General features: G+C 36.9%; 1 protein-coding gene across 1 annotated transcript in view; it reads left to right on the top strand.

The window, feature by feature from the left end:
- The window catches only part of EXOC4 (exocyst complex component 4), an 826096-nt gene that overhangs the window by 65408 nt on the left and 733564 nt on the right, over positions 1-27124 (top strand). The gene's annotated exons all lie outside the window — the stretch shown is intronic.

Raw genomic sequence — 27124 nt, 5'->3', positions numbered from 1 at the left:
GTAGTTAAGATGTGTTTAGTACCTTCTATCTGTGAAACAGTAGAAATAAGTGCTTTACATGAATTAACTCATTCAGTCCTTTAGCGATCTTATGAGAGAGGCACTATTAGCCCCATTTTACAGATAAGAAAACCAAGACTGAGGGTGGTTAATAATGGGTTTAAGTTGACCCTGCTGACAAATAGTAGCTGGGTTCCAGAGTATGCTCAGTTTGTTTTCCTGAAAATAAGGTATTATGGGCTTCCGTGGCATTCCAGTGGTTAATACTCTGGCTTCTAGTTCAGGGACAGCGGGTTCGATCCCTGGTTGGGGAGGTAAGATCCCACATGCCTCGTGGCCAAAAACCCAAAATATAAAACAGAAGCAATATTGTAACAAATTCAATGAAGACTTTTAAAATGGTCCACAAAAAAAAAAGTCTTAAAAAGAAAACAACAACCCAAAACTAGGTATTAATTTTCTATTGCTGCCGCAACAAATTACACCATACATTGATCATCTTACGGTTGAAGTCCGTAAGAAGTCCGACATGGGTCTCATTGGGCTAAAATGAAGGCTGTGGGCAGGGCTATGTTCCTACCAGAGGTTCTACAGGAGAATCCATTTCCTTGCCTTTTCCTGCTCCTAGAGGCTCTTGCTTTCCTTGACTTGTGGCTCCCTTCCTCCATCTTCAAAACCAGGGATGGTGGGTCACATCTTTCTCGGGTCACATCCTTTCCACCTCACATCTCTCTGACCCACTCTTCTGCTTCCTTCTTCCTCTCTTATGGGCCCATGTGATTAAATGGATTCCCACCTGGGTAATCCAAGATCCTTTCCCCATCTCAAGGTCCTTAACCTTAATTTCATGTGCAAAGTCTCGTTTGCCATGTAAAGCAGCATATTCACAGACTCTGGGTATTAGGACATGGATATCTTTCAGGGACCATTTTTCTGCTTGTCACACTCTGCACTACCTATCTTCTTTTTTTTTTTTTTTTTTTTTGCGGTACGCGGGCCTCTCACCGCTGTGGCCTCTCCCGTTGCGGAGCACAGGCTCCGGACGCGCAGGCTCAGCGGCCACGGCTCACGGGCCCAGCCGCTCCGCGGCACGTGGGATCCTCCCGGACCGGGGCACGAACCCGCGTCCCCTGCATCAGCAGGCGGACTCTCAACCGCTGCGCCACCCGGGAAGCCCACTACCTATCTTCTGACTTAAGTTATTTTTAGGAGCCAATGTATAAAAATTTGACTTTCTTGAAATTACATGTGAAGTCTTTGCAGTTCTAGTTTTTAGGACTATATTAATCAGGGTCACATTATTAGAGGGGATTGTATAAATGAGGAAGATATAAATTATGTAGAGAACTGCATAAACTAAGTAAATATAAAAGTGTGGGGTTGAAGAAATATACTATAATAAAGGACAGAAATTTTGTCTTATTCTTAATAATGAACAGTAAGTCCCGGGAGTCTATTTGTGACGTGCTCTGCAAGTCAGCCTAGAAAGCAGTAGTCATTTTCAGCTGGATCTAAAGTGGGCATGTGTTTCTTTTCCCCTGAGGTGTATTGGCAGCTCCCACCTTGCTGGTAGGTGGGGCTGGAGATGGAGGGGCTCGAGCCAGAGCCAGGTGTGAGTTAGGGCTTCTCTGTTCAATGGCCATCATTGCTTTATTGGGGATAGGGATGGGTCTCAGAGTCCTGGACCATAAACCCTGAGGGTCAGGGAATTTAACATAGGCTCTTAAAGCTCCTCTGTCATCTTGTGAAATAGTAGCATTGAGGGTGTAATCCATTAGAACTGACATTTTTATAGAGGCAGTTGCAATAGGGAATCCCTGGGTAGAATAGATCTCCCATTGGGGTGCCATCAATTAAAGTTAGAGGTGATTCCTGAAAACTTTCAGATTATTATTAATTAAATGAGAGTTTTGATGGCTTGTGAATGAGTCATTTTTCAGATGTCTTATTTAGAGATAGAGTTGTGAGTGACTTTTCTATGTGAGGTGTTCTTTTTTTAAAATTAATTTTATTATTTTTTTTATTTTTGGCTGCGTTGGGTCTTGATTGCTGCGTGTGGGGTTTCTCTAGTTGCGGTGAGTGGGGGCTACTCTTCTTTGTGGTGTGTGGGCTTCTTATTGTGGTGGCTTCTCTTGTTGCAGAGCACGGGCTCTAGGCGCGCAGGCTTCGGTAGTTGTGGCACGCGGGCTTCAGTACTTGTGGCTCGTGGGCCCTAGAGCGCAGGCTCAGTAGTTGTGGCACATGGGCTTAGTTGCTCCACGGCATGTGGGGTCTTCCCGGACCAGGGCTCGAACCCGTGTCCCCTGCATTGGCAGGCGGATTCTTAACCACTGGGCCACCATGGAAGTCCCCGAGAGGTGTTCTTATCATAGTTTACATGTTATAGTGTGCAAGATATATTACATCATTCAACTGATGCAGCAGTCCTACAAGGTAGTTGGGGCAGGTACTGTTGTCATTATCAGTGACAACACTGATATTGTCACTGTTAAGATTATTATTTGACATATTTAAGTGTATTATCAGGTGTTTAAGTTATCCTAAAAGTTGTATGGAATTACATATGTCTATGTATCATCTAATTAAAAAATAAAACATTTACTTACAAAATGCAAAATCAAGGCACAGATTGGCAGAAGCAAGCAACCCATTAAGAGGAAAATGATTAGCATCCACTTAATTTTCTTACATAATAATGAAGAAAAGCAATGGGCATAATAAAGAACTGGGCAAATAATCTGCAATTCACAGAAGAGTCTATATGCATGGAAAGATGGGCATTTATCTGACAGACGTTAAGTATTCAGAATATATAAAAAATCCCTATAAATCAATGAAGCAAACAAGTAGAAAAATAGGCAAGAATATGAACAGGCAGTTTGCATAAGAGGACACCTATGCTAGTAAATATATGAAAAACTGCTTATACTCCAGTTAATCAAGTCTTATTTTAAAAACTCATTTTACAAATGTGGAAACTGAATCCAGGGAGGTTGAGTGATTGGTCCAGGTTCAACCAAGATGGTAATTGTTGGAGGCTGGCCTCATGCTGTCCTCACTCTGAATATGTAAAAGATGTATTTTGCAAGCCTTTTTTCTATTATTCTCATCAGTCACAGTATTTTGTATTATACAGGGAAACTAAAGTCTAATTTAGAAACAGTAATTCAGCTATAACTTAGGTAGAATGATGGGCGAAGTGTGGAGAAAAGCCATTAATTATAGTAAAATGTTGGTTTAAGTTTTTGGATTCCCATTGTGTCTTTTTATTTGGCAAATTGCCTTTGGAACGTTTTGACTGAGCAGTTACTCCCAAGGTACACAGGCATTTCATTGTGGCTTCTTTATTCATTTTATTCACACTCCTGCTGAGATTGCTGCGAATATAACTATAATGAAATTTGACTTCCTACTCCCTTCCGTTTTGGAATCAGCATAGGTTAAGCAATAAAACTTAAAGAGATCACAAGTGAAATGATTTATTTTTCTTTTGCTGCTGTTTTCTTGATGTGTGTTTTATTTCATCAAACCTTGTTCTGAGACTTGATATTTATCTTAAGAATTTTGGGTCTGATATTTTAAAAATTCTCTTTACATGCATTGGGAGCTGTGAATCCTAACATAAAAGGAGAAGAAGTTTCTCTTTTTGGAACTCAAACGTCTAGAATAGTGAAGATCTGATTCTCCAGAATCGTGACACTTTTTGAGTTACTTCTGTCCTCAGGACAGGACCTCCCTTGGTAATTTTTAAAAAAAATTAATTAATTAATTTATTTTTGGCTGCATTGGGTCTTTGTTAGTACTGCATGTGGGCTTTCTCTAGTTGTGGCGAGCGGGGGCTACTCTTCGTTGCGGTGCGTGGGCTTCTCACTGCGGTGGCTTCTCTTGTTGTGGAGTATGGGCTCTAGGCACGCGGGCTTCAGTAGTTGCGGCAGGCAGCCTCAGTAGTTGTGGTTTGTGGGCTCTAGAGCTCAGGCTCAGTAGTTGTGGCTCATGGGCTTAGTTGCTCCATGGCATGTGGGATCTTCCTGGACCAGGGCTCAAACCCATGTCCCCTGCATTGGCAGGCAGTTTCTTAACCACTGCACCACCAGGGAAGTCCCCTCCCTTACTATTTTAAATCAACTGTTTCTGAAGTATCCTTGCATTTGCTATTATTAAATATCTTTGACTTCTGTGATTGGTCAAAAGTAGAGTTGAGGAATATATACAAGGGAGACAAAATACAATGAATAGTTCAGATATTTCTAAATGTAAAAATGAAGCAAGACCAGAGTTTATTTTATGAAAAATATTGATTTTTAATGTATAAAATGTATTTAATAATAGTTTATAAATATGAATAAGTACTGTATAACATATACACATATATAAATATATAGACCCAGAATTGCCAAAATAAATCTGAGGAAAAAGAGCAAAGCAGGGGTCGTAACCCTCCCAGACTTCAGACAATACTACAAAGCAACAGTAATCAAAACAGTGTGGTATTGGGACAAAAACAGACATATGGATCAGTATATAGAAACAATATATATAGTCTGCATCTACACATGTACAGCCTATATACACATATACATACATACACACAGTAAAAGTATGGAAACAAACAGGAAAAAGATACAGAATATAAATACAGGTATACCTCATAGGTAGTGTGGGTTTGGTTCCAGACCACCACAATGAAGTGAGTCACAGGAAGTTTTTGGTTTCCCTGTGCATGTAAAAATTATCTTTACACTATACTGTAGTCTATTAAGTATGCAATAGCACTATGTCTAAAAAAACAATGTATATACATATCTTAATTAAAAAACACTTTATTGCTAAAAGACGCTAACTATCATCTTAGCCTTCAGTGAGTTGTAATCTTTTTACTGAAGTAAAAAGGTGGAGGGTCTTGCCTTGGAGTTGATGGCTGCTGACTGATCATCATGTGGTAGTTGCAGAAGGCTGGGAAGGCTGTGACAATTTCTTAAAAATAAGACAGCAATGAAGTTTGCCCTATTGACTGACTCTTCCTTTTAGTTGAACACTTAGAGGCCATTGTAGCGTTATTAATTGACCTAATTTCAGTGTTATTGTGTCCTTGGGTATAGGGAGGCCTGAGGAGAGGGGAACAGCCAGTCAGTGGAGCAGTCAGAACACACACAGTATTTATCCATTAAGTTTTCCATCTTACTTGGCTGTGGTTTGTGGCATCCCAAAACAGTTACAGTAGTTACATCAGAGATCACTGATCACCATAACAAATATAGTAATAATAATGAAAAAGTTTAGACAAATTGTGAGAATTACCAAAATGTGACAGAGTGAGCAAATGCTGTTGGAAGAATGGCACTGATAGACATGCTTGACTCAAGCTTGCTGCAAACCTTCAATTTGTAAAAAATGCAATATCTGCAAAGCACAATAGAATGAAGCACAATAAAACAAGGTGTGCCTGTATTCTGTATTTATTAAAATAATTATCAATAGGTATTATAAAATATGAATATTACATTATTCATGCATCAGAGATCAATATAACCATCACCTATGTACTTCCCACTAGATTAATAAATCTTACTATTTTTCTACATTTGCTCCAGATTCTTTTTTAAAAAAATAAAATATTACACGTGTAATTGCAGCTCCCATGAATTCATGACTTCTTTCCCAATTCTTTCCTCTCCCTTCTACCCCAGAGGTTAGCTGCTATTTTGAAATTGTTGTGTATCTTTTTCCTGTATGTTTTCATACTTTTACTATGTGTATGTATGTATGTGTACATATTTTGGGCATTTGTCAAATAGAAACAATGCATGTAGTTTATATATATTTATATATAAATTTTATGTTTATACATGCAAACTGTATTGTCCTTTGAATATTTTAAGGCTTAAGTAAATTAATTTACTTAATTTTAATTATATAATTGCTTAATTAACTTATATGATACAATATGTATCATTCTACTACTGGAGTGTTTCATTCAACATTGTATTTTTGGATTTCCTCATGTGCTGTAACTTTATTAATTTTACTACTGTCATAGTATTTTATTATATAACTAGATCATACTTTATTCATTCTGTTATAGATAGACAAGGTATAAGTTGTTTCTTGTTTTTCATTATTGGGAACCTTACAGCAAAGAAGATTCTTGTACATATTTCTCTAGGACAGAGTTTCCCAACCCCTGGAGTGGTTTATAGTATATCTAAGATAAACATTTCAGCCTTTGGAATAGCCAGTTGGGGCAGTCAGAATCCCTCGGCAAGCCCTTTCTAGCCACATGCAGCCACCTTCATATACCCTAGCTGTGCTATAGAAGTACTATTATTTTCTGTATGTGCCCAGGAGGTAGGGAAGCCTTGCTCTTAGGGTGCGTGTGTGTGTATGGATAGGAATGTTGTGCCTTTTAAAGTTTACTTGCAATCGATTTTTAAAATAGTTATACCAACGTAGAATTCTCCAAGCAGTGCATGAGCTTTTGTTTCTTTACTTCTTGCTGTTAAAATGGGCTTTGTTAGACTTTAATTTTTACAAATTGATTTCTATAAATATGACAGGTTTTGTGTTTTTATTTTTTTAATTTTAGATTGCATTTCTCTGGTTTCTAATGGTCTAATGGTTTCTAATGGTCTCTTTTGTGAATTGTCTATTGTTAACACAGTCTTTTATTATGCCATTTCTTTTCTTCCTTAAAATGTAAAAAAGCCAAGGGGATACTAATAATTTTACTATGAATTGCTTGCAGGTATCTCCTAGTTATAGCTTATCTTTGTTTTTATTTGTTATACAAATGTTTTAAATTTAACTACATTAAAGTAAAATATTTCAGTATTTTTCTTTATAATTTGTATTCCTTCTGTCTTAAGAAATCTTTTCCTACTATGATTTCATGAAAAAGTATTTATCTGTCTTAATATTTTACAGGTCTCTTTGGTCTCTTAAGCTGTTTGGATTTGTTTTCACTTATTTTATGAGGAACTGAATTTTTTACGCATAGCCATTATTCCAGCATTTACTGGTAGTCCATCCTTTCCCCAGTGACTTAAAAATTTTTTTAAAAATAGACTTTCTTTAAAAATAGTTTTCAGTTTGTAGAAAACTTACAAAGACAGTACACAGTCCCACTGATTTTTTGCACTACTTCTATCATATTTCTATACATGTGGGTTTTCAGAGTCTTTGTTTCACTTGACTCTTGTCTGTTTTTGCACCGAGACCATGCTGTTTTGATATTGATAGCTTTATTATTTATTTTGATGACTGGCAAGGGAAGTATTCCCATTTTCCTTGTCTTCAAAATTATCTAGGCTATTCTTGGCCATTTACTCTTTTTTAAAAAAAGGTATATATATTAAAAAAAATATTTATTTGGCTGTGCTGGGTCTTAGTTGCGGCACATGGGATCTTTGTGGCATGTGGGATCTTTTTTAGTTATGGCATGAGGGATCTTTCTTAGTCGCAAGCTCTTTTAGTTGTGGCATGCGGGATCTAGTTCCCTGACCAGGGATTGAACCCAGGCCCACTGCATTGGGAGCGTGAGTCTTAATCACTGGACCACAAGGGAAGTCCCTTTGTCCTTTACCCTTGCATATGTATGCAATTTAGGATCAGAATGTTAAGTTCTATTAAAAATTCTGTTGGGATTTTGATTGGAATTTAATTTATATAGTAATTTGAGAGAATTTATGTCTTTTATTGTCTTCCCACCTATGAACTTCATTTAATTCTTTAGATCCATAAGTATCTTGCTCATCTTTTGTTAGATGTATTCCTAAGTACCTTATATTTTTTGTTACTGAAATGGTATGTTTTTCCTATGTTTTGTTTGGTTATACTTCTGAAAAGTTTGAATTCTTTTTCCTGTTCATCTTTTTTTTCTAGCAATTTTGCTGAATTATTTTTTAAAAATTAGAAGAGTATATATGAAAAATATATTTGTCTATCTTCCTGGATTTTGTATGTAAACAGTTATAATGTCTTAGTTGAGGACAATTTTGTCTTTATTTCTTAAAAATGTACTTTTCCCCCCTTCCTTTTCTCTCTTAATTTTTCCGTAGCAGGAAAACCTGCAGTACAAAGTTGAATAGCAGAGGCAATAGTGGGTCTTGCCTTTAATGGAAATGCCTCTAAAATGTCACCCTTCAGTGTGATGTTTACTCTTCATTTTTGACCAGTTATTTACTCTTACACTGCGTAGGAAGCTATAGATGCTATTTTTTTCTTTTTTGGTACCTACTGTGCTATAGAGATATTTTTAAAAATCTCAACCATCTATCTTTCTTCTTTCGAATGCAGTACATGTTCCAAGCTATGATTCTTGCCTGCAGCAATTATTAGGTCTTTTGCCAAGTTGTAGTTTTCTTCTGTCATTCTTTGTACTTTTACTATGTGGAAACTCCTGTGATAAAGAGCTACCACTTCTGCATTTATTTATTCATTAATTACATCAGTAAGAGTTCATGGATATTTATCTTGTTCTGTGAGTTATAATCAGTTGCCATCGTTATTTTGTTGCTTAATTTGTCCCAGATTTGGCCACCAGTAGCTCATTTAGCTTGCTTCCTGTGTCCTTCCAATATGTCACCATCATTTGTTGGAGACTTCCTTACATTCTGTTAGCTCAAGACATTTCAGGCTCACTTTTACTTTCCCTATCCTAGCCTTGGAATTAACCATTTCTCTAATGAGCTCTGGTTTCTTTTATAAGTGAATGATACCTAGTAACCAAGATCTGTGTTCTAGTTTTAGTCATTGCTACTGATGTGTCATTACTGTAGTCCCTCTTAGATGACAGAACTAGGAAATAAATTCATGTTTGTGTATGTGTACGTTTCTTTTTTTATTTATTTGTACAATCCTAGTATACACATAATACAATCTCAGGATGGCTAACCCATGAAAAACAACTCATGTCCCAGTGAAAATCAGATTTATTAATTGGAGTACAGTATTTGTGTACAGTTCTATTTGTGTACGGCAAGGCTTCTGGTATGTGGTCAAAGCAGTCAAAATTCAAAGTTACTTAGGTTAGTTCTTTTCTTCCCTAATTCATTCAGTATGGTTGTTTATTTGTAATACACTTAGATTCATTTCTTACTATTGATATTTGTATTTTATTTGGTTTCCCCCAGATCCTGGTTGATTTCCATTTATTTATTTGGGGGTGGCATATGAAACATTACTATGTTCTAAGTGTCAGAATTATATAAACAGATATGCAGACTTGTCACCTGCCTTTCTCTTTTATCCTATTCCCAAGTCTCCTATTCCTTCTGTTCTTTTTCTACCCATCCCGTATAGTTAATCAATCTCATTAGTTTCTGGTTTATCCTTCTTGTGTTTTTTTTGCACAAAAAAGAAGATACATGTATCTTTTCTTCTACCTCTCTTTCTTCCATTAAGGATAGGATACTCTCTTAAACTTTGGTTTTCTTCACTTTATAATATATCCTGGAAATCACATTAGTTCATAAAGATTTTTTTTTACACTTTCATAGTGCTCCATTGTGTTGATTTACCATAGTTCATTACTCTCTTCTTTATGGATATGTAGGTTGTTTTCAATATTTTGCCATTACAAGCAATGATGCATAACTGTATTTTCATATTGTTGGAGGTATATCATTAGGGTAACTATCTAGAAGAGGGATAGCTAAGTGAAAAGATAAGCCCATTTGTAGTTTTTTAAGGTATTGAGAATTCTTCAGAAGAGTTGTACCAGTTTGCATTCCCACTACCAGTGTGTGAGAGTGATTGTTTTCCCCACGGCTTTGCCAACAGAATGTATGGCCATATTTAAAAATTTTTGCCAATTTGATAGGTGAAAATGGTTATCACAATATTGTGTAATTTTTTTTGTGAATTATCATTACAGTCATCCCTTGGTATCTGCAGGGGATTGGTTCCAGGACCCCCTAAGGATACCAAAATCCTTGGATGATCAAGTTCCTAATATAAAATGAATTTGCATATAACCTATGTACATTCTCTCATATACTTTAAATCATTTCTAGACTATTTATAATACCTAATATATTGTAAAGGCTATGTAAATAGTTATAGATACTGTGTAAATCCTATGTAAATAGTTGCCAGCATGCATCTAAATTCAAGTTTTGCTTTTGGGAACTTCTTGGAATTTATTTTCCCCCCAATATTTCTATCCATGGTTGGTTGAATCTGTGGATGTGGAACTCGCAGATAAGGAGGGCTGACTTGTTCATCTGTTATCCATTTTTAAATTTTATTTTTAATCTAATAGTATACCTTAATGGAGTAAAAAAATTTATGTAGTATTGATTCTGTTTGCTAATATTTTATTTAGGATTTCTGCATGGATGTTCTTGAGTAATAATGGCCTGTGATTCAAATCGTACTAGATTTTGGTTTCAGTGTAATAATTTGCTTCATAAAAGGAATTAGGATGTTTTTCTTCATTTTCAATGCTCTGGAACAATTGATGGAGCATTGGAATTATCTGGTGTTTGAAGATTTAGGAATTTCCCTGTGGAACCTTTTGGATCTGGTACTTTTAAATATTTTTACTTTCATTCTTCAATAATTTTCGGTTTCATCAATGTAAATTGTTCTCTTTAAACATTCTGTTTCTAGTGGGATCAATTGTAATAATCTGTATTTCTCTAGGAAATTATTAATTTCATTTATTCAGTTTTATTTACATAGAGGACTATAAAGTATTTTTTTATGGTTTTGAAATTTTCTTTTGTTTCATTTTTGTCATTTATCTTTAATTTGTGCTGTCTCCCTTTTCTTCTTGATCAAAGTAGCTAATGGTTTGTCTGTTGTGTTAGTTTTTTTTTCTCCCAAGAAATAGCCAGGATTTTGATTTATTGATTAGGTCTATTGTTTCTCTGTCCTCCAGCTCATTATTTTCTGCTTCTATCTTTATTCTTTCCTTTTTCATGCTTTATTTTGGTTTATTTTTTTTCCTGCACTAGAGATTGACATCATGTGTTTTAATTCTTTCATTTTTACTCATAAAAGTATTTAGTGATATGAACTGTTCTCTCATTACTGCTTTAAATGTATCCCATAGACTCTTATCATTTACAAATATTTATTTCAGTTTTCATTTCCTTTCATCCTAGTGTTTTCAATAAAAGAATTTTAAATTTAAAGATGAAAGGGTCTTTTGTGTTTGTTTTTAATATTTTCTAGCTTTATTGTGTTGAATTCAGTGTTGCTTGTAATATTTCTGCTTTATAGAACTTATGACATTTTCTTTGTGACTTAATATATTATCAATTAAAAAAAATCCAGGGGATATTTTAAAGAAATATCCATCTTCTTCTTTAAGAAGAAGATGCATTTTCTGTTATCAGGTGTAGAATTTGATATATATTCATGAAATTCACCTTATTTAATTATGTTGTTTAGGTCTTCTATCTCCATTCTTATTTTTAGTGTTTTTCTTCTATGTCTGTTTCCATCACCTAGTTTTTGTTTAAAAACAGTGATTTCTGTTTTTTGGTATATGAATAAATAGTCATAAGTGTTGTAGTTTCGTTGTGAATTGTGCCTTTTGGCATTAGAAAATGCCTTTCATTGCTGTGGTTAATGCTTTTTGACTGGCGTACTGTTCATTCTATATTTTTAGCCTTTCTGAATTGGCTTTAATATGTGTACAGCATAATAGTTTGGCCTTGCTTTGTAAGCCAAATTGAAAAAGTTTTTTAAATAGATGAATTGAATCCATCGATATATATTGATATGACTGATGTTTTCTATCTCAACTGTATCATAGTATTTTGTAAATATGTGTATTATGTTATGTATGCTATGTTTTTTTCTCTCTGAGATGTGTGTTCTTTGCTCTTTAATTTATGCAGAATTTTTTTGTTTAGGACAGTTTTTATCCCCTGGTGGTTGTCTTTTAATGTATACCTTTAAAAAATGCTCTTAGCCTTTTTTCTTGTTAAACCTTTACTCTCAGATTTCTCTATTTTTATTGGTTATCCTTTAATTCCCGTCTATTGCCTAGATAACAAACAATAAACTCACTCTATTTCTATTTTCCTCTTTCTCTAATGCCATTTTTTTAGTTGTATACTTTTACTTTTTTCACAACATATTATTACTTTTGCTTAGTTGTCTTCCACACTTTTGTTTTTGTATTAAATCTACATTTAAATATTCTAAATGTTCATCATTAGACTTTTTGTTGAAATTTCTTAGTCATCTCTTGATTGGATGAAGTTCATTACCTAAAAAATTCCTCAAGAAGTGGTCATGGGTGCAGAGTTCCTTTATTTGAAAACATTTTTTTTTTTTTTTTTTTCCTTTTCCCTGTAGCCTTGATACTTAAAGGACAACTTGGGGATATGAATTCTTTGGTTTACACTTTCAATTATAGATTTTTTTTTTTTTACAAAATGCTATTTTATTGTTGTTTTCCTTTGAGTGCTTTAGGAAAATTCTGATGCCTAATTTTTTTTTCCCCTGTAAGTTCCTTGATTCTGTAGGCCTTAAGGATTTTTTAATCTTAGGAACTTAATAGTTTTAGTAGGATATGTGTTGAAGTTTTGATATTTTTTTGCTGTTAATTTTCCAAGATACCCAATGGGCTATTGTTTCATTTTGTACATTCGTTATTTTTTTCTAAGTTTTCTTGGTTTACAATTTTAAGTGTTCTTTGTTTGCTTTCCCTCTTTATCACTGTTATTTTTTCTTTGCCTGTCTTTCATTTCTACTACTTTCTCTTTCATCTTTTCATTTCTTCTTGTTCTTTTTTTAATCTCTGTTTTATCCTCTACTTTGGTTCCCTGCATTTCCTCAGTATCCTTTATAAATTATTCATTTCAGTTTATTCTGCCATAGGTATTTTGTATTTTATTCTTCATATCTGAGATAATTTTGTCTTTTTCTTCCATCTCTTTCCTGAGTTTGGTAAGTTTTCTTTTCACACTTTGCTTTTGATTGTCCATGTCTGTCATAATTTTTTGACTCAAGGTGGCTTTTCATATTCCCAAATTCTTGTTTGAGTATTTGAGTATATTAATTCCACCTGGAATATCATCTTCCAGTTTTCTTGTCCTTCATGGTTGTTCTATTGGATGAAATTTTCCTATGTTGATGTGTGTTGGGGTTGTGTTTTGGTAGTACTCTCATGAGAATGTGTTCATTGTTTTTTCTGTTTATTTTTATGATATTGGGGTGTTTTATAGGATTCCTAGCTCATTGGCTCCCTCTTCTGTCATTATAGCAAATTCCAGATACTTTAGCTGACTTTCTGTTTTGGCAGAGGGGGAAGTTTGTTTGTTCTCTGAATTTTGACTCTCCTGTTTCTCTTTTTGCTTCTTTCTCCCTTCATCAAAGGGCATTTATCTCTTTCTTTCTATCTTATTTCTCTCCCAGGGGCTGTGTATTTTCAAACACTGCTCTTTCAAATTGTGTCTGCTTTTAAGTCCCTATAGTCCATGCTGTGATCTGCTTGGATACTTTTTAGTATTTTGAAACTTAGGGTGGACTTTGTCTTTCTAAAACTTTGATGGTTTTAGATCAATCTTAGGCTCATCACTAACTCACTTTTAATTAATCTCTTCGTCATAGTTTTTCATAGTCTACCTTTGCTTATAACAAAGCCTTGTGGCAAAGCAGGGGTGGGGCAGGAGCATGAGATATTACTTCCTGGGATTAGGTGGGGTTTTTTTTTCTTATTTTTATTTACAGTTATTTTGAATTTGGGGCAATTTCTGTCTCTAGGTTATCCTGAAGGCATAGTTTTTATGAGTTTTGTTTATTCTTCTTGTTCTGTGTTGGTTTTGGAGGAAATGTTGAGAAATGGGGATCTAAGTCACCACCCTTGTCTTCAGCAACCCTGGAGTTCCTAAAGCTAGAATTTTTAAAAATACATTTTTTTACTTTTGGGAGTTTGTCTTGATGTCATATTATCTCATTAATAGGCACAATTCTATTGATAATTTTACCTACACTTTACAGATGAAGAAATTGAGGTCCAGCAAGATTTAATAACTTGAGAGACATCACACAACTAGAAAGTGGTAGACATGATAATTAAATCTAAAGTGATGCCAAGTTCTTGTTCTTTCTACATACTATCTCCCTGGGCAGTTGAACTTACAAACTCATACATTAACAACTACCACAGTCTAATACATTTTAGGGAATATTAATATAAACTGTCAATTTATTCATCTGTTCCTTGTCTGTTATCCTGTGTCCCTGTTATATTTCTAGTAGCTTCTTCTCCATTGGTTGCTACTCCTTGAGCTACAAAGGTGCATCCTCCTTGCTCTAGGTGATACAATGCACATTAAGTACCATCCCAAGGAAAATTGATTCAATAGATGTTAGTTTTGTTTGTTTTTATCCTAATAGAGTATTCCACTCTCTGTTCTCCCCAATCAAACATGCCGTTATTTTCCCCTTAGCCCAGTTCACTATGGAAGGATCAGTGTACATTCATTGTGTTTTCAAAACTCACTGCAGTGAGGTTCCATCCTGCTGAATTGAAACTATCCCTGTGCTGAGGCTGTAAAATCTCCTAGCTCAATGTAAATGATCGCCCCTCTGCCCCCACCCCCCCACCCCCCAGCAGCTGGCAACAGCTTTTGGCAGTCTCCTTTCAGGAGTGGGGTGTAATTTAATCTGTACCTTAGGGGTGCTTAGTTGACATTTGAAGTACCTTAATCAGGAATGCATACTCTAGGGGTAGTTAGTTAACATTTGAAAGCCCCTAATCAAGATTCTATACTCCAGAGGCAACCAGTGCATCAGATACTGCTCTCTCAATCTGCACTAGTGGGTGTGTTAATTAGAATAAAAGATGTTAGAGGTAATTTTTCATTGGTGAACGGAATGGTATTTAAAATAAGTAGTTGACCAAGTCCCTCCACTGGGATGTAAATGGAGGATAAGGATTTGATGAGGCCAGTAGCCTACCACTGTAGGTCTAGAGCTTGTTTGGCCCTGTGCTTGCAGCCTTTGATGGAGGATTTTGTCAGCTCACCTGGCCAGTGGAGCATGTTAGGTCTCTATAACCCTACGTGGGCCAAATCCTGGTTGATTCTCTGCCTGCTTCTCCACCCAGAGCTCATTGCACATACACGCTGGCTCGACTTGTTTGCATTTCTTGTCCACAGACATGTTATTCTCAATTTTGAGCCACTATTTCTTTTTAATTTCTTAATTTATATTTTATATATAATTGTGTTTTGAGCAGACTGGATATCTCAAGTATGAATTTACAGTGCCATTTTGATCAGAAGCATAAGAATTATTTTTAAGTGGTAACTTTCTTATTTTCTGCTTGAGAATGCTGACAGTGTTCTGAGGCCAGGCTTCCATCTGTGGGGGCAGAATTGTGAATGTGTAATTCTCTGGATATTTTGTGGTCTAATTAAGCTTGGTAATTTTTTTTTTTTTTTTTTTTTTTTTTTTTTTTTTTTCGGTATGCGGGCCTCTCACTGTTGTGGCCTCTCCCGTTGCGGAGCACAGGCTCCGGACGCACAGGCTCCGCGGCCATGGCTCACGGGCTTAGTTGCTCCGCGGCATGTGGGATCTTCCCGGACCAGGGCACGAACCCCTGTCTCCTGCATCCGCAGGCGGATTCTCAACCACTGCGCCACCAGGGAAGCCCTAAGCTTGGTAATTTTTTGAAGGTTCTTTCTTATATTGAATTCTGTTTAATAGTGGCAGACAGTTCTCTTAAATAGGGGTAATGTTTTTGAACATTAAATTTAGTTCTATAGATTGAAATCATTTATATGAACTTTACATAATTTATGTCCTGTGCATAGTGTAAGGAGTGATGTCTATAGGAGTTTATAGTAAACACCACTATTATCTCTTGTACTTTAATTGACATGTATAAATATAAATGATAAATGAAATAAAATAGCATATTTAATAAAAATTTAAGTGTTTTACCAGGGCCCTTATCTTCTGCAGTTTGATGACATATGTGTATAGGCCTGGCTTGTGTTACTGATCTTCTTACCAAACATACTGAGAAAAGAAAGCAGTCAGGGACTAATCTAGATTGCTTTCCATATTCACTGGGAAACAAAAAAGTAGTTTTCTTTTGTAAGACACTTAGCTGCATAAATGGATTATTCACCTTGCTTATCTGTTATTAAATGGGCTTTTATAATATAGGTATACATAATTAACTATAAGCCTTGGAACTAGAGATATCCAGAGTTAAACCCTAGTTAATGGAATCAGGGAATTTCAGAGCTTGAAAAGACCTTAGATAGCATCTACTTAATCCTTTCATGACTACCAAAGTGTCCTAGTTAAATCGTCCTTCCATGATTCCACATGGACATGATTTATATCCACTTAGGCATATATGTCTGTACAGATATATACCGATCTGTCTGCCTTATGTGTCTGATCTGTTTATCTGTCTAGGAATATGTGTGTGTGTGTATAAAAGAAACAATTGGGACCAATAGCATTTTAGTAGAAATAATTGGTTAAAGAACATCAGAGTCTTAACAGTGTCAAATATTAACATTTAGCACTGTCCTGTCAGTGAAAATCTTCAAAACCAAGTTGAAGAAGTCGTCACTTGATAATGTCCTCAGCAAAAATTAAAAAGAATTGGGAGGGACTTCCCTGGTTGCGCAGTGGTTAAGAATCCCCCTGCCAATGCAGGGGGCACAGGTTAGAGCCCTGGTCTGAGAAGATCCTACATGCCATAGAGCAACTAAGCCCGTGTGCCACAACTAGTGAGCCTGCACTCTAAAGCCTGTGTGCCACAGCTACTGAAGCCTGCGCACCTAGAGCCTGTGCTCTGCAACAAGAGAAGCCACCACAATGAGAAGCCCATGAACTGCAATGAAGAGTAGTCCCCGCTCGCTGCAACTAGAGAAAGCCTGGGCGCAGCAAAGAAAACCCAACGCAACGAAAATAAATAAATAAGTAAACTTATTTAAAAAAAATAGGAGAATTGGGAAAGGAAGTAAAGTATTTATAATTTTAAAGTGTTCTAAAACCTACACGGTGAGTACTTAGTATAGCAAGAGAGATACATACAAGAGAATGATTTAGGGTTTATTAGTTTGGAAAGATGTATATTTTGTGCTAATGGTGGTGTGAGGCCTTACTGAATTTCAGTTAAATTATTTTTATACAAGGCTTTTTCCTTAAATCACCAATAATTCTATCTGACCTCACAGGCTTTTTGTGGTTATCAGACTAGTCTTCATGATTGATTATATTCTTCATCTTTTTTTAACATCTTTATTGGAGTATAATTGCTTTACAGTGTTGTGTTAGTTTCTGCTGTATAACAGTGAATCACGTATACATATACATATATCCCAATATCCCTCCCTCTTGGGTGTCCCTTCCACCCTCCCTATCCCACCCCTCTAGGTGGTGGTAAAGCACCTAGCTGATCGCCCTGTGCTATGTGGCTGCTTTCCACTAGCTATTGCTTTTACATTTGGTAGTGTATATATGTCAGTGCCACTCTCTCAGGTCATCCCAGCTTCCCCTTCCCCTTCCCCATGTCCTCAAGTCCATTCTCTACGTCTGTGTCTTTATTCCTGTCCTGCCCCTAGGTTCTTCAGAACCATTATTATTTTTTTTAGATTCCATGTATGTATTAACATACGGTATTTGTTTTTCCCTTTCTAACTTACTTCACTTTGTATGACAGACTCTAGGGCCATCCACCTCACTACAAATAATTCAATTTCATTTCTATTTATGGCTGAGTAATATTCCATTGTATATATGTGCCACATCTTCCTTATCTGTTCATTTGTTGATGGACACTTAGGTTGCTTCCATGTCCTGGCTATTGTAAATAGTGCTACAATGAACATTGTGGTACATGACACTTTTTGAATTATGGTTTTCTCAGGGTATATGCCCAGTAGTGGGATTGCTGTGTCGTATGGTAGTTCTGTTTTTCAGTTTTTAGGGAACCTCCATACTGTTCTCCATAGTGGCTGTATCAATTTTTATTCCCACCCACAGTGTATGAGGGTTCCCTTTTCTCCACACCTTCTCCAGCATTTATAGTTTGTAGATTTTTTGATGATGGCCATTCAGTCCGGTGTGAGGTGATACCTCACTGTAGCTTTGATTTGCATTTATCCAGTGATTAGTGATGTTGAGCATCCTTTTGTGTGTGTTGGCAATCTGTATATCTTCTTTGGAGAAATGTCTGTTTAGGTCTTCTGCCCGTTTTTGGATTGGGTTCTTTGTTTTATTGACATTGAGCTGCATGAGCTGCTTGTAAATTTTGGAGATTAATCCTTTGTCAGTTGCTTCATTTGCAAATATTTTCTCCCATTCTGAGGGTTGTCTTTTCATGTTGTTTATGGTTTCATTTACTGTGCAGAAGCTTTTAAGTTTCATTAGGTCCCATTTGTTTATTTTTGTTTTTATTTCCATTTCTCTAGGAGGTGGGTCAAAAAGGATCTTGCTGTGATTTATGTCATAGAGTGTTCTGCCTCTGTTTTCCTCTAAGAATTTGATAGTGTCTGGCCTTACATTTAGGTCTTTAATCCATTTTGAGTTTATTTTTGTGTATGGTGTTAGGGAGTGTTCTAATTTCATTCTTTTACATGTAGCTGTCCAGTTTTCCCAGCACCACTTATTGAAGGTGCTGTCTTTTCTCCATTGTATGTTCTTGCCTCCTTTATCAAAGATAAGGTGACCATATGTGCGTGTGTTTATCTCTGGGTTTTCTGTTTTGTTCCATTGATCTATATTTCTTTTTTGTGCCAGTACCACAGTGTCTTGATTACTGTAGCTTTGTAGTATAGTCTGAAGTCAGGGAGCCTCATTTCTTCAGGTCCGTTTTTCTTCTTCAAGATTGCTTTAGCGATTCGGTGTCTTTTGTGTTTCCATACAAATTGTGCAATTTTTTGTTCTAGTTCTGTGAACAATGCCATTGGTAGTATGATAGGAATTGCATTGGATTTGTAGCTTGCTTTGGGTAGTATAGTCTTTTTCACAATGTTGATTCTTCCAATCCAAGAACATGGTATGTCTCTCTTTCTGTTTGTATCATCTTTAATTTCTTTCATCAGCATCTTACAGTTTTCTGCATACAGGTCTGTTGTCTCCTTAGGTAGGTTTATTCCTAGGTATTTTTTTCTTTTTGTTGCAGTGGTAAATGGACGTTTTTCCTTAATTTCTCTTTCAGATTTTTCATCATTAATGTATAGGAATGCAAGAGATTTCTGTGCATTACTTTTGTATCCTGCTACTTTACCAAATCCATTGATTAGCTTTAGTAGTTTTCTGGTAGCATCTTTAGGATTTTCTGTGTATAGTATCATGTCATCTGTAAGTAGTGACAGTTTTGCTTTTCTGATTTTGATTCCTTTTCTGTTTCTTCTCTGATTGCTGTGGCTAAAACTTCCAAAACTATGTTGTGTAACAGTGGTGACAGTGGGCAACCTTGTCTTGTTCCTGATCTTAGTGGAAATGGTTTCAGTTTTTCACCATTGAGAATGATGTTGGTTGTGGGTTTGTCATATATGGCCTTTATTATGTTGAGGTAAGTTCTCTTCATGCCTACTTCTGGAGGGTTTTTTATCATAAATGGGTGTTGAATTTTGTCGAAAGCTTCTTCTACATTTATTGAAATGATCATATGGTTTTTATCCTTCAGTTTGTTAATATTTTATATCACATTAATTTGCATATATTTGAAGAACCCTTGCATTCCTGGGATAAACCCCACTTGATTATGGTGTATGATCCTTTTAATCTGCTCTTGGATTCTGTTTGCTAGTGTTTTGTGGAGGATTTTTGCATCTATGTTCATCAGTGATACTGGCCTGTAGTTTTCTTTTTTTGTAATATCTTTGTCTGTTTTTGGTATCAGGGTGATGGTGGCCTCATAGAATAAGTTTGGGAGTGTTCCTTCCTCTGCTATGTTTTGGAAGAGCTTGAGAAGGATAGGTGTTAGCTCTTCTCTAAATGTTTGATAGAATTTGCCTGTGAAGCCTGGGCTTTTGTTTGTTGGGACATTTTTTTTTTTTTTTTTTTTTGTGGTTCGTGGGCCTCTTACTGCTGTGGCCTCTCCCACTGCGGAGCACAGGCTCCCGACACGCAGGCCATGGCTCACGGGCCCAGCCGCTCCGCGGCACGTGGGATCCTCCCGGACCCGGGCACGAACCCGCGTCTCCTGCATTGGCAGGTGGACTCTCAACCACTGCCCCACCAGGGAAGCCCTTGTTGGGACATTTTTAATCACAGTTTCAATTTCAGTGCTTGTGACTTGTCTGTTTATATTTTCTAGTTCTTCCAGGTTCAGTCTCAGAAGGTTGTGCTTTTCTATGAATTTGTCCATTTCTTCCAGGTTGTCTATTTTATTGGCATAAAGTTGCTTGTAGTAATCTCTCATGATACTTTTTATTTCTACAGTGTTAGTTGTTACTTCTCCTTTTTCATTTCTAATTCTATTGATTTGAGTCGTCTCCCTTAATTTCTTGATGAGTCTGGCTAATAGTTTATCAATTTTGTTTATCTTCTTAAAGAACCAGATTTTAGTTTTACTGATCTTTGCTGTCATTTCCTTCATTTCTTTTTCATTTATTTCTGATCTGATCTTTATGATTTTTTCCCTTCTTCTAACTTTGGGTTTCTTTTGTTCTTCTTTCTCTAATCGCTTTCGGTGTTAAGTTAGGTTGTTTATTTGAGATGTTTCTTGTTTCTTGAGGTAGAACTGTATTGCTGTAAACTTCCCTCTTAGAACTGCTTTTGCTGCATCCCGTAGGTATTGGGTCGTCGTGTTTTCATTGTTATTTGTTTCTAGTTATTTTTGATTTCCTCTTTGATTTCTTCAGTGATCTCTTGGTTATTTAGTAGTATATTGCTTATCATCCATGTGTTTGTATTTTATACAGTTTATTTTTGAATTGAAAGAATTTACGTCTGTTTTGCAATGAACAAAACTAGGTATTATACATACTTGAATAGACAGAAAAATATGACTTTCACAATATAAATAAATGCAGTGTTCCAGTAGGAAGTAAATACAGTTCAGTAAAATGGCACTGTTTTAGAAATCAACCATGAGGAATAAACAGAAATGCAGAGAAATATGTGTATATAGTAATGTTGTTTGCTCTAACAAATATTAAACTAAATGTTCAACAGTGAGGAAATTGTTAAATATACTATGAAATTCTATGCAGATCTTTAAAGTTACATTTCTTTCTTCATCACATTTTTAAAAATTCAAACAGAAAGTCACAAAAATTATAATCATCCTCATCAGTTCACTCTGTCCCATGTAATTGATCTTTTTTTCATCTTGCTCTTTTGTTAGCCCTTTTATGAATTCATCAGTTTTCCATTAGAATTCTGAAAATGCTTATTCATTCAATTCAGCAGTATAGTCAGTTATCAGAAACCTGTACTTGTCAGAGTGTTTTCCATGAATTCCTTGAAGATGAAACCCTTTTATAGGAACATTTTTGCAAAAGCATCAGAGTACACCCAGAACTGTCTGTAAATGACAAAAGACTTAAAAATGACCATGGTTAAAGATGTGATGAAAGTTCATAATAATGCAATTGACAAGGAAATTTAGTTATTTCTGAAATATACATTTAAAAGTAATAAGTAGAATTATGACTTATAACATTATACCAGAACATATAAGATTTTTAGGAACTTCATGTAATGTATGAAACATTTATATTAACATATTTCCATACAAATAACCCAAATAAATTTAATATTAGTTTTTAAGAAAATTTTATTTTCTTATACAGCAGGTTCTTACTAGTCATCAATTTTATACACATCGGTGTATACATGTCAATACCAATTGCCCAATTCAGCACACGACCTTCCCCACCGCCATGTGGCTTTCCCTCCTTGGTGTCCATACATTTGTTCTCTACATCTGTGTCTCAACTTTCGCCCTGCAAACTGGTTCATCTACCATTTTTCTATGTTCCACATACATGCATTAATATACGATATTTGTTTTTCTCTTTCTGACTTCACTCTGTATGACAGTCTCTAGATCCATCTACATCTCAACAAATGACTCAATTTCGTTCCTTTTTATGGCTGAGTAATATTCCATTGTATATATGTACCACAACTTCTTTATCCATTCCTCTGTCGATGGGCATTTAGGTTGCTTCCATGACCTGGCTATTGTAAATAGTGCTGCAAAGAACATTGGGGTGCATGTGTCTTTTTGAATTATGGTTTTCTCTGGGTATATGCCCAGTAGTGGGATTGCTGGATCATATGGTAATTCTATTTTTAGTTTTTTACGGAACCTGCATACTATTCTCCATAGTGGCTGTATCAATTTATATTCCCACCAACAGTGCAAGGGGGTTCCCTTTTCTACACACCCTCTCCAGCATTTGTTGTTTGTAGATTTTCTGATGATGCCCATTCTAACTGGTGTGAGGTGGTTCTGTAATTGATATGTAGTCTCATAGCGTTGTGGTCGGAAAAGATAGTTGATACGATTTCACTTTTCTTAAATTTACCAAGGCTTGATTTGTGACCCAAGATACGATGTCTCCTGGAGAATGTTCCATGAGTACTTGAGAAGAAAGTGTGCTCTGTTATTTTTGGATGGAATGTCCTATAAATATCAATTAAGTGCATCTCATTTAATGTGTACTTTAAGCTTGTGTTTCCTTATTTATTTACATTTTGGATGATCTGTGCATTGGTGAAAGTGGGGTGTTAAAGTCCCCTGCTATTGTGTTACTGTCAATTTCCACTTTTATGGCTGTTAGCATTTGCCTTGTGTATTGAGGTGCTCCTATGTTGGGTGCATAAATACTTTGCAGTTGTTATATCTTCTTGGATTCATGCCTTGATCATTATGTAGTGTCCTTCTTTGTCTCTTGTAGTAGTCTTTATCTTAAAGTCTATTTTGTTTGATATGAGAATTGCTACTCCAGCTTTCTTTTGATTTCCATTTGCATGGAATATCTTTTTCCATCCCCTCACTTTCAGTGTGTCTGTATCCTTAGGTCTGAAGTGGGTTTCTTGTAGACAGCATATATACAGGTCTTATTTTTGTATCCATTCAGCCAGTCTGTGTGTTTTGGTTGGAGCATTTAATCCACTTACACTTAAGGTAATTATAGATATGTATGTTCCTGTCACCATTTTCTTAGTTGTTTTGGGTTTGTTTTTGTAGGTCTTTTCCTCCTCTTGTGTTTCCTGCCTACAACAGTCCTTTAGCATTTGTTGTAAAGCTGGTTTGGTGGTGCTGAATTCTCTTAGCTTTTGCTTGTGTGTAAGGGTTTTAATTTCTCTGTCATATCTGAATGAGATTCTTAATGGGTAGAGTAGTCTTGGTTGTAGGTTTTTCCCTTTCAGCACTTTAAATATATCCTGCCACTCCCTTCTGCCTTGCAGAGTTTCTGCTGAAAGGTTAGCTGTTCACTTATGGTGATTCTCATATATATTATTTGTTGCTTTTCCCTTGCTGCTTTTAATATGTTTTTTTTTTTTTTTTTTTTTTTTGCGGTATGCGGGCCTCTCAGTGTTGTGGCCTCTCCCGTTGCGGAGCACAGGCTCCGGACGCGCAGGCCTAGCGGCCATGGCTCACGGGCTTAGTTGCTCCGCGGCATGTGGGATCTTCCCGGACCAGGGCACGAACCTGTGTCTCCTGCATCGGCAGGCGGATTCTCAACCACCGCGCCACCAGGGAAGCCCTTTTAATATGTTTTGTTTGTATTTAATTTTTGATAGTTTGATTAATATGTGTCTTGGTGTGTTTCTCCCTAGATTTATCCTGTATGGGGCTCTGTGCTTCCTGGACTTGATTGACTCTTTCCTTTCACATATTAGGGGAGTTTCCAACTATAATCGCTTCAAATATTTTCTCAGTCCTTTTCTTTTTCTTTTCTTCTTCTGGGATCCCTATAATTCAAATGTTGGTGCATTTTAAATCCCAGAGGTGTCTGAGACTGTCCTCAATTCTTTTCATTCTTTTTTCTTTATTCTGCTCTGCATTAGTTATTTCCACTATTTCATCTTCCAGGTCAGTTATCCTTACTTCTACCTCAATTATTCTGCTACTGATTCCTTCTAGAGAATTTTAAATTTTATTTATTCTGTTGTTCATCATTGCTTGCTCTTTAGCTCTTCTAGGTCCTTGTTAAATGGTTTTTGTAGTTTCTCCATTCTAGTTCCAAGATTTTGAATCGTTTTTACTGGCATTACTGTGAATTGTTATTCAGGTAGACTGCCTATTTCCTCTTCATTTGTTTGGTCTGGTTGGCTTTTACCTTGCTCCGTCATCTGCTGTGTGTTTTTTCTGTCTTCTTGTTTTGCTTAAGTTACTGCGTTTGGGGTCTCCTTTTCACAGCCTGCAGGTTTGTATTTCCCATTTTTTGGTGTCTGCCCCTGTGGGTAAGGTTGGTTCAGTGGGCTGTGTAGGCTTCTTGGTGGAGGGGACTGGTGCCTGTGTTCTGGTGGATGAGGCTGGATCTTGTCTTTCTGGTGGGCAGGACCGCGTCAGGTGCTGTGTTTTGGGGTGTCTGTGAACTTATGATTTTAGGCAGCCTGTCTGCTAATGGGTGGGTTTGTGTTCTTGTCTTGCTAGTTGTTTGGCATGGGGTGTCCAGCACTGTAGCTTGCTGGTTGTTGAGTGGAGATGGATCTTAGCATTGAGACGGAGATCTCTGGGAGAGCTCTCCCCTATTGATATTACATGGGGCCAGGAGGTCTCTGGTGGTCCAGTGTCCTGAACTTGGCTCTCCCACCTCAGAGGCTCAGGCCTGACACCTCGCTGGAGCACGAAAACCCTGTCAGCCACAGAGCTCAGAGGAAAAGGGAGGGAAAAAAAAAGGAAAGATAGGAAAAAAAGTAAAATAAGTTATCAAAATAAAAAATAAAAAAATATTATTAAAATTTAAAAAGTAATAAAAAATAGAGCAACCAAACCAATAAACAAATCCACCAATGACAACAAGTGCTGAATACTATACTACGATAAACATAAAAGTCAGAAACTAGTCAGTGTCATACAGCAAACCCCAAGTCTGCAGTTGCTCCTGAAGTCCACTACCTCAGTTTTGGGTTGATTCGTTGTCTATTCAGGTTTTCCACAGATGCAGGTACATCAAGTTGATTGTGGAGATTTAATCTGCTGCTCCTGAGGCTGCTGGGAGACATTTCACTTTCTCTTCTTTGTTTGCACAGCTCCTGGAGCTCAGCTTTGGATTTGGCCCCACCTCTGCGTGTAGTTCGCCTGAGGGTGTCTGTTCCCCACCCAGTCAGGACGGGGTTAAAGGAGCGGCTGATTCCGGGGCTCTGGCTCACTCAGGCTGGGGGGAGGGAGGGGTACGGAATGAGGGGTGAGCCTGTGGCGGCAGAGGCCGGTGTGACATTGCAGAGGCCGGAGGCGTGCCATGTGTTCTCCTGGGGAAGTTGTCCCTGGGTCACGGGACCCTAGCAGTGGCGGGCTGCACAGGCTCCCAGGGGAGGAGGTGCGGAGAGTGACCTGAGCTTGCGCGCAGGCTTCTTGGTGGCTGTGCAGACTTAGCATTTCATGCCCTTCTCTGGTGTGCACTCTGATACCTGCGGCTTGAGTCCGTCTCTGAAGTTCGTTTAGGTGGTGCTCTGAATCCCCTCTCCTGGCCCATCCTGCAACAATGGTGTCTTGACTCCTAGGCACTTCCAGACTTTTTCCCGGGCTCCCTCTCGGTTAGTCGTGGCGCACTAGCCCCCTTTAGGCTGTGTTCACACAGCCAACCCCAGTCTTCTCCCTGGGATCTGAACTCTGAAGCCCGAGCCTCAGCTCTATATTATTTTTTAAAATTGCCTTTTAATTTTCAGCTGGTGTAAGTGAAATAGATAATATAAGTTAATGAATACTGGCTCTGTTCAGTGTTTATGCTCTAGGAGATTTTGGGAGACAAACAGAAAGATAAGGTTGTAAACAAATGTGCCATTTGGGGCTGTGACATCTTATTATTCATACCTTGCTTATTTGTTATTTTTTAATAGGCTATCATATTAGTGTGCATATAAGTAGCTGTAAGGCACTTAATCTAGGGGCTTATTGATTTCAACTACATGGACCTCATTACCCAAGCACTCTTGCAGCAGGTGCCTGAGATGTTTAGGTGGCCCTTTGCATATGACCTGTCTGTGATTCATATGTGCTCTTGTGAAGATCATTGTTGTCCCAGCTAAATTTCTATTCCTTTCTTGCCTGCCTAAAGCTCTGCTTATAGTTTTGTTTCATTTTCCCCCTCTGCCATGCTGAATTTAGATGGCTCCCTGGCTGCTAAGTACTTTGCTGCTGTTGAGGTTGGTTTTGCAGCATGGAGTGATTCTGTGGCCTGAGGTGTCTAGCTCTTCATGTGTAAAAGAAAACCAGTAACTAAAATGTGTGTTATTGGAATGTCACGTCTGGAAATATCGATGACTTTTTTCGACTTGCCTTCAGATTTGTCATGTCTGTTTAGAGGCTTTAAGCCTTCTTGGTTCTATGCCCAGTTTGCTACTATTAAGGTATTTAAAATTAAATATGGTATCATCAAATGCCCTCTACACTGTGAAGGAAACCATATGGATTTGGTCATTCTCTGTGTGCTTTTCTCTTTTGTGGGTTTCAGGGGTCTAGTGAGTTGAAGTAAGGCAGCAGAATTATGCATAAATCTGTAGAGGACTTATTCACTTAAGAACAAATTTGTGTAAGTAATTATATCATGGGTGTCATTAAATGAACATTAAATGTTTGTACTTAAGTGCATTTTATGAGTTGCGAGCAAAAAAGAGATTGAGAATAGCCTACATGTCATCTGAAGTAGAGGTTTCAGAGACTTTGTACAGTGGTTAGAAGGACTTATTCCATATACTGGGATATTTTCATTCTTCCTTAAATAAGTAGATTTCAAAACACTCCAGTGGTGTTAAACAGGTTGGAGTGGTTTGTGTAGTATAGTTGAGCTTGAATCTAGTAAAGAATGTGTATGTTCTTTCAGGTATCACATTTTAAAAACCTTTCAGTTGTTTAGAGGAGGGGAGGAGAGGGGAGGAGAGGGGAGGATGGGGACCACTTTGTTAAGGTCCATCTTTAGGCTCGTATTCTCTTCTTCTTTTGTCTGTCTTAATGCAGCTGTTTGTAAAATGAGAGAATTATTTTGGGGCCAGAGGTTTTCAACCTGTA

The sequence above is a fragment of the Kogia breviceps genome, chromosome 9, assembly GCF_026419965.1.
Source record: "Kogia breviceps isolate mKogBre1 chromosome 9, mKogBre1 haplotype 1, whole genome shotgun sequence".
Taxonomy (NCBI): domain Eukaryota; kingdom Metazoa; phylum Chordata; class Mammalia; order Artiodactyla; family Physeteridae; genus Kogia; species Kogia breviceps.
The sequence above is the reverse complement of the archived record's forward strand: the minus strand, read 5'-3'. Positions and strand labels throughout refer to the sequence as shown.